Raw genomic sequence first — 8,793 nt, forward strand, 5'->3', positions numbered from 1 at the left:
AAAGTGACATCCACCATTAGCAGCACACACATGAGCAGCCTGTCTCTCCTCTGTCACTCAGAGAGACTTATCATTAGTTCCTCATCTGTACATATTTAGGCCAGGACTCACTCTTCGTAACACCCAGGGTCTAGAGTCGGACAGAGTCTACTGCTCACTGGAAAACGGTCTGCCTGTCAATCTGTCCATCCTTTCTGCCTCACCTGAATCTCAGATTGCAGAATCCGCCCTCTCGTCAGTAGCTCCCTCTGCAGATAATCTATTATCCTGGAAAGATTTAGACAGGTGAAACAATCTCTAATGGTTGTGTCAGTCAGAAAGCAGCCCACCGGTGGCAGGGCCCGCCCAGGCATGGTGGGAGTGCACGTGGACCGCTCTGGGATCTGCTGTGACGTGAACTGATTGACGTCTAGGCCAATGTCTTCATCTGAGGGGAAGGCTGGGCTAGAAAGAGTGAAGTTTGAATGGAAACGCGTTAGTTAAGTTGGAAAAAGTGATTAATGTTGATGATGGAAGAAAGTAGTCCATAGAGTGGTGAAGGAATGAGTCCTAAAACCCGGAAATTAGTTAGCATTTTAAAACTTCCGGTTCCCTGGCCTCAAAGTTGACTGATTTTCAGATGCCTGAAATAAGGTCTGTGGTTAAAGGTGGGGTAGGTAATTCACTTCAGAAACACTTTTTGTTATATTCCATGGAATGCTCTTCATCCCGATAGCAATGAATACATTAAATGCTTTGACAATAAATACATAAACAAATTCTGTGGAAGCGATGGCGCTGTAAAAGCACAACCAATTATTTTATCAGAATTTTATCAAAAGCTCCTGATAGGAGGGGAAATCCCAGAAATGAGATACGGCCATAGTGTGTCCGTTTGTCAATGTTTTGCCTGTATTTGTACCCAATGTTGTCTCTGCAATTGCTATGTGCGGTGGTATTTTAACATAATGTGTTTAACTTTTAGGTAACCACTAACATAAAAGGACGATAGGCAACAGCGGGGACATAATAGAGATGCGACAGGTGAACCATGGTTAGGATCTGTGTTTTGAAACATAGTCGAGCCAAATAAAAATGCCATTTATACAGTCTCATATTAATTAATATTAACAATATGACATGAGACTTGCACTTTGCATTTCTTTGTAGCCGTTTAATGTTTTTTTTTTTTATTTTGTAGGGGGGGCACTGCCACTTTGGGCCCATGGGACAGGGGACTATCCATCTAACTTGCCATTTGCAGTGTTACAAGCAGTGATTGACACTTCGTTCTTACATGATTGTTTAAAACATTGATTTGAGGAATTATCAGAAACTTGGCAGAAGAGTGGCTTTTTGGTTGGGATGTGACTTGCACTTGTTGTGTTTGTGCATGAGCGTAATTCCTAGCAATAAGAACGCTCATGTATACTCATTTACATGGTGACTATTGTACTATTGAGATTCCATCATTTGTTATCCACCACATTGAGACGCCACTGAAGTATGAAGAATGGCTGCTTGCCTAGACTTCCTCTCTGGCAGGCAGCGCCAGGTCTTAATAGGCTGCCGGGGGAATAGGAGGAGAGATTGATTCTCCTGATGATTTCATTAGATGACATCAAAGCAGGGAAATTGCAACAGAGAGCGGTAATGCATCTTCAGTGAATAGCAAGTCCTCTGTCATTTGAGCGATACAGTGAGAACATCAGCTGTGACATGTCACCTTGTCAGGACACAGTAATTATGATGTTTTCCTCAAAAGGGATATTATGTTGGTGAATCAAATACAGCTAGATAGCCTCATTCATAGATTGTTAATATTAGGCACGAAAACAGTCAACAGACCAATTGAGGAATCAATGTTAGCGGGAATAGTGGCAGTTACAGTTTATATGAGTAAATGTAACGGTTCAGGCACAAAGTCATGTGCATTTGCGGAGTAAGATGCTGTGGTGGCCCTGGGCGTAGATTTGCTATTAAGTGGACAAATTATGCTCGTTATCAGGTTCATTTGTATTTTATGCCTCCACTGCGACATGTCTCCATGCTTTAATGTTCAAAAAGCTCTATATTAGTCTCATACTGCCTGTGCGGCAGCACCTCTTTTCACCCTCTGTCTGAAACCAGTGGCCTGATTGGTTAGCTGGCCTACTCTGTGGTGATTGGTCAACCGCTTAGAGATGTCCCGCCCCTTAGCCTCTCATGTACAATGTGTTGGAGCGCTAGCCAATAGAATTGTAGTGTTTCATAGTGATGTCAATTTGTTACAGAAGTAAACCAAGGAGACCAATGGAGGCGTTTCAGGCGGGGGGGGGGGACTATAACTACGGTATAGTTAGGCCTTGGTAGGCCAGGCTCACTTCATGCTGCGGAGCCGTGACGTCATCTTCAATGTGAAACACAAAACCAACATCAGCCGTTAGCTCTTAGCACTCAGAGCTCACAGCTCCTCATATCTGTTCAGAAACTAGACAAAAGTTAAACCAGTACAAACCACAGACTGCCTGTGTCATGGCGAATACAGTCGCTGTTTTATTTATGTCTGTATAGGCCGTTGTTGTGAGTGTTGACCAGGGATCACCAACTACATTTGTCCAAGGGCCAAAATGTATCCAATAGACACAATCGCGGGCCAGTGATTTTTATATAGTCCACAATGCTAGTGGAGCACGCTCAGGTACTGCGGACCTTTAATGTATTATCTGAAACGATGTAATAACTTTTAAAACTTGTTCCAGTCACTTGCCCCATGCATTCAGCAGCAGCAGGCCATTCACTTTGATTTGATCTATGAAATGTCATCATTTAGACAAAGAAATGCTACATAAACGTTATCTTGCACATTTTATCCAACCATCTCCGTTTCTAACTTTCAATATATTTTAAAAGAGATCTCTCTCTCATCTGCGTGCGGGGGCGGGGCCTCACAGACACACTGCAGCTCTCTCTCGCTCACAGACATGCTGCAGCGCTGTGCAGTGTGCACACAGTTCTGCCGGTAATGAATATTACATTTTGTGAGGAAACCTTTCCACCAATAATTCCAATAAGTATTCCAAAATGTATTCACTTCAGGTTTACGAAAGTAACTGTAATCATATTACTCGTTTTTGAAATGTAACGCCAGCTGAATACAGTTAGCCTACTTGATTTTTATATTCTGCGTGACGCCGTTACATGTATTACGTTACAACCAGTCTATGGTTACAACCCAACCCTGCTTCTAGGCTACTGTCCCGCAGCTCCTGCCTCTCTGTTGGACTCCGTCGCAGCGGGGCTACTGCTGCGACGGAGTGCACAAAGCAGACTCTTCACAACGAAGGGTCACTTCTTCTTGAAGGCCGGGAAGGTTTCGCAGTACGCAGTCTACTGTCCAACAGCTGCTGCCTCTCTGTTGGACTCCGGTACTGCACCTTACTCACGACGTTGTAAAAAAAAAATGGGTGGGAGGCGAAAGCAGTAACCTGTCACCCCCGTCGTGCGGGCCGGATGAGAATGTCTGGCGGGCCGGATGTGGCCCGCGGGCCGCCAGTTGGTGGTCACTGGTGTAGACGGTCGGAGCATATACAACGTTAGCTTAACCGATCTCCATTCAGAAAACAAGCATTTTAAAAGGTTTTCTGTTCTGTCTGCAGACTTGTCAAAGCATTAATTTATGGTTTTTACTAACCGGTATCAGTATGTTGTTACTTCGGACTCATTTTGAAACGTGTATTACAATTAAATCATGGTAAAATATGTTCATTTTGTTGTAGTTGCCAGCGATTCTCCCGCTAGTTTAGCATACTCAGCCTGGTTATTGGCCCGGAAAGAACCTCGATTTTGGAGAGCCAGAAAACTGTGAAAAAGTACCCGCTAGCCGGAACTACGCCTAGTGGAAACGCAACCAAAAACGGGTTTAGAGCCATTAGAGATTTGAGCATTTACATGCATGAAAATGTATACAGTAGAACACACTACAGGAAAGGGAAAACCCCTTTGTCACATGCCAATTGTCACATGGAATTATTGTGTTATTCCTTCTGCCTGTGTTAAGAAAAATAAATGATACTGCAAAGTGTGCATATTTTAAATATAATAAGAGGATGAAACTATTTTCATACATATTTTTGTGAAGACAGCATCTAAGATTCAACCCTTGAGCTGCGGGCTTTCTAGGCTAAAAAAGGAAACATTACACTTCAAATGTATCTCGTGTCTAGACTCATGAATCTTAATCAATGCTGGCTTTGTTTTGTGGTAGCTAGATACATGCCTTTTTTTTTTTGCTTGATCTGTTAGCCATAAGGCCCAAAAAATTAACTCTGTGCATTTTTCGTCAAGTTGCTGAATGTATTCTAAATACTGCGCATGTGTTGTCAAATTGGTGAAGATGTTTCTTCATTGGCATGTATTTTGGCACATTTGTTTTTTGTCGGCCACCGTATTTATGCAGAGAAAAACCAAAAAATTCCTAGTTTAAAATGGTCCATTTGCGTAAAAAAATATGTGGCAATTCTTTGAGATACATTTTTTTTTTCTTGTCAAGACACCATATTTCCTAACTTTGCAAGATTGGATCACATTTTTTTTTACCACTTTTATCTCAGAGCATACATTTTTTCTTGTAAATTTACAACTTTATTTTTGGAAATTCCAAGATATTTGTTGGTATTGTACAGGGGGGTAAAAGGCTTAGGCTGCGTAATTTGTTTATCGCCACAGTGAATTATGCAAAGTATTGTAAATGCTTGAATTGAGCTACTACTAAATCAATTTGCATTTGAACAAATGTCCTGAGGCATTTTCAGTTTCCTCTGGGCCATGTAATAGCAGTTGTAAAACCAGGCTAATAATGACATCAAAAGTATCTGAGCGATTCCTTTAATTCCTTGTCACTCCATCAGAAGTCACAAAGCCTTTGATTACTGGAGCAACAGCTTTACACTGTTGCTCTTGTTTTTTACATGCCAGATGCTGCATTATTACTGCATGGCACAGAGGACAACACACAGTAATTGCCAGCAGGTTTTAGAGATCACATCCAGAACATATAAATTGCTTATTCATTTTAAGTCAGCCTGATTTTCACAGTCTCATCAGACTGAATTACTATCATTTTCTAAAGCTCCTTGCAGCGTCTGTATCAATGCGAGCAGATCCTCTTTCCTTTTAACCCTGCCTCTGATCCTATTAAAGCTGGATCCTTATCACCTTTATCAGGTTTGGAATGGATGGGAGCTTAACTGCCTTTGTGCACACTGGCAAAAGCTGGACGCACTAATGTTTAATTATTCCAACATTCAAGGTTGCAACCTTGAGAGGAAACAAAAAACGGAACGGCTTGAAAACCTGATTAGAGAATCAAATCATCAGATGTTATCATTGGAGTCTTAATCATGGATGTCACACCTTAGATGCACACCAATGCCACCTAACACTGAACTATAACTCAAGGCATCGGCTTAACCTCTGATTGTAGAACTGTCAACCTTTGTGTGGCCCAACACTGCCATCTAGGAGGTTGAAGTGGGTTTATGAAACTGTAGATTTTATGTCTCATTACAGCAGTAAAAAAATACTAATCTCTTATCAAATACATGCAGTTGGTGGGAAAGGGAAGTGGCATTATAATGAGGCCGGGGTGTCCAAACTATGGCCTGGGGGCGAAATGCGGCCCGCGGGTCATTTTTAATCGGCCCTCAGCAAATTCAAAAAGTATAATGAAATATGGCCCACAAATGAAACTTGTGTTTGTCTTATATTGTGCTTAAATATATATAATATATATGTAAAAATGTATTACACAGTATTCATGTAAGCCCACTTCACTAATACATTCAGTCATTTAAAATTCAAAAAATGTTCTAACAAATCTAAGTTGATAAGAAAAAAGTCCAATAACTTATTAACATAACAAGCTTGAAATATACCCTTCATATTTCCTCTTATTATAAGCAATCTGAGGCTTCTGTTTTAAAGAATGAGCTGCCAACACAATAAATGAAACCCTATGAGAGCTGTGATGTAGGCTGTTTAAAAAAAAGAAGCATTTTCAAGTATCAAAAATGATTTACCCACATTTGATTGATTTTGCTAACTTATAACTTAACTTATGAGGCAATGTACCTCACCTCTAGTGAGTGTCCCAGCCCTTCGTATATTTTTCTGTATGTGGCCCTCTGTGAAAAAAGTGTGGACACCCCTGCCTTAGGTTAACAATATCTGACAACATTGAACGTGCTAAAGGACCCATTCAGAACATACCAAACAGGAAAAAGAGCAGGAAGTACAACCTGGAGGTCCGTTGTGACCATTCCGACTGTGACTCCAGGAAACCTCTGTTGTTGTTCTTTCCCTCTTCTTTGTACTCTTGCGTAAGTACATTGAAAGCAAAACACTGGAGTAAAATTTCTTGTATGTGTACACATACTTCCAGTAAAGGTGACTCAGATTCTATCTATTTATCTGAAATGTCCTTATTGGCAGCCCTTTGCCCTGTACTGTTGCACTGCAAAAACTCCTGATCCTGCCAAGACTTATAACTAGCCATGAATTCTGACTGAACTTGTTTTGAAAATAGTGCACTATGCAAGAGCTGCTTGTGTAAGATGGTGAAGCATGTTTTAAGAACTTCTACGCACTTACTTAAAATTAGGCATCTTAAAAACAAATTAAGCCCAATTACTAGTTATTATACCAATTCTTAGTCAGAGGTTTGACTTGTATTGCCTCTCTTAGGTTTTATATAATGATAGTCAGGTGAAATCTTGATATTTATGCAATGACAAATACGTGTTTTTCTGATTGTTTTAGGACATTTGTCACTTTTCTTTTCTTCCATATGTCTTTCTCATTTAAAAATTCTTATTCTAATTTAAAGATTCTTATTAAGCCTATCTCATGTCACTGGCAGATTATTATACTTGTTTCAAATCGGTATCTACTCAATTCACACACCTTTTTTCTTGTTTTAAGAGCGAAAAAACCCATACCTGTCCGCATGAATTCGGAGGAAGTTCCTCACGGAGGCGGGTACTAATACTCACAAACGCTTCTTTCCGTCACAGATGGCGGGTACTAACATTCAAAAACCCATACCTGTCCGCATGAATTCGGAGGAAGTTCCTCACGGAGGCGGGTACTAATACTCAAACGATACTCACAAACGCTTCTTTCCGTCAAATCATTCCATTCAGCATTCAAAGAAATTCACTCATTCAAAGAAATTCACTCAGCATTCCAACCAAGAAATTCAAGAGATATTTACCAAGTTTGAGAGAACCTTACCGAGAGCTATTAACCCAGCTCTGAAGGACAGAGCTTACCAGGAGAGAGTATACCAGGGGTTTCCCCCTCTCTCCCCCCGAAATCCCCAAAAGCCAGTCTTTTTAAGCTAAAAAAAAAACGGATAGAAAACCCACAAACACCTCCTCTATACCCAACCAACATATTCTATTGGCTCTGGCATTCCCAAATTACCTTCCCAAATTTGTGTAAAACAAAACATGACTAGACATATTCTATGACTATGACATAACCACCTTTTTGAGGCCTCAATGTGTTTCTCCTTAAGTCCGGAGCCCCCCTCCCTGCTGTGAGAGGAGAGGAAAGAACCTGCCTACTCTCTTATCAGAGAGTAAGGCATAAATCATAGGCCTTACACTCAATCTTAACAAACCACTTTGTTTTGTTTATGCTGTAAATATATAAAAACCTAAAATATGAAGCATTTTCATTATGGGTTATACAAGAATATAATTGATTATATTTGATTATAACTAACTTTCGTTTTAAGTATTCAACATACTATGAAGATCTCAACAATGTCCACTTATTGCTGATGGTTGTGGTAGAGGAGCTGTAGATTGCGCCCCCCCACACACACACACAACAGCGGTAATTCAAGTTTAAAAGTCTAAATTAAAGGACGGCGCAAGTGGAAACAATTCACAAAGGGATTAAACTGTTTAAAACACATGCTCAAAGTAAGCCGGATTTTGCCGATGTGTTTATGTGGATTCAAAAGTCGTAAATAATCTACAAAATGGAGGAGACCGATCTGATTGGAGCAACTGTGACAAATAATCCAACTGAAACCGGCATGGACAATGACTATGTTTTAAAAATGCGCCCCCCAGGTTGGGAACCACTGGTTTAGGGCATACACACGGTGCCACAAGCATTACGTTACCAGACCTTCCCACTTTGGGATGCGTTACCGTTTGAGGGCTCCGTTTCCGCTGTTCTGTTACGGCCTTGTGTGGACGAACCGTCCATACGATAAAGATCTATAGCAGATAACACCCGTTTCGTCTCCATGTAGACGGGGCCTAAGACTTCACATATGTGCTTCAGTTAATTGGTAGTTAAAGCAATCACATAATAAAATAAAATAACTGTTTCAATGATAATAATGATTGCTAAAGCTTAATTGGGAAATGAGTGAGAGATTTTCCATCACCTATAGGGGAGAAGGGGGTAAATTGAGCCAGTCGGTAAGTTGAACCACCCCCTGTAACCAGGCAACGCCTTATAGTTGTAATCACGTGATCATAAATTATGCAAGCTCCTCCAATTTATCATTGCCTGTGAAAGAGAGATGCTCATTCTGGTCTGGTAAGTAAACATTTTTACAAAAAAAAGTGTTTTGCTTGTCAAAGTACATTTTCTAGATGTCAGCTGTATCAGCTGTCATGTCAAAAACAAAGTATCCAGGTTTAAACACATATATTGTATATGTTGATGTGTTGGCAGCGTATTAAACCATGTGAATCATTAGCTAAAGATGACTCTGAATTGTAATGCTAGGCTATTTTTTCTAAAATGGTG

Source organism: Pseudochaenichthys georgianus, chromosome 24, assembly GCF_902827115.2.
Source record: "Pseudochaenichthys georgianus chromosome 24, fPseGeo1.2, whole genome shotgun sequence".
NCBI lineage: Eukaryota > Metazoa > Chordata > Actinopteri > Perciformes > Channichthyidae > Pseudochaenichthys > Pseudochaenichthys georgianus.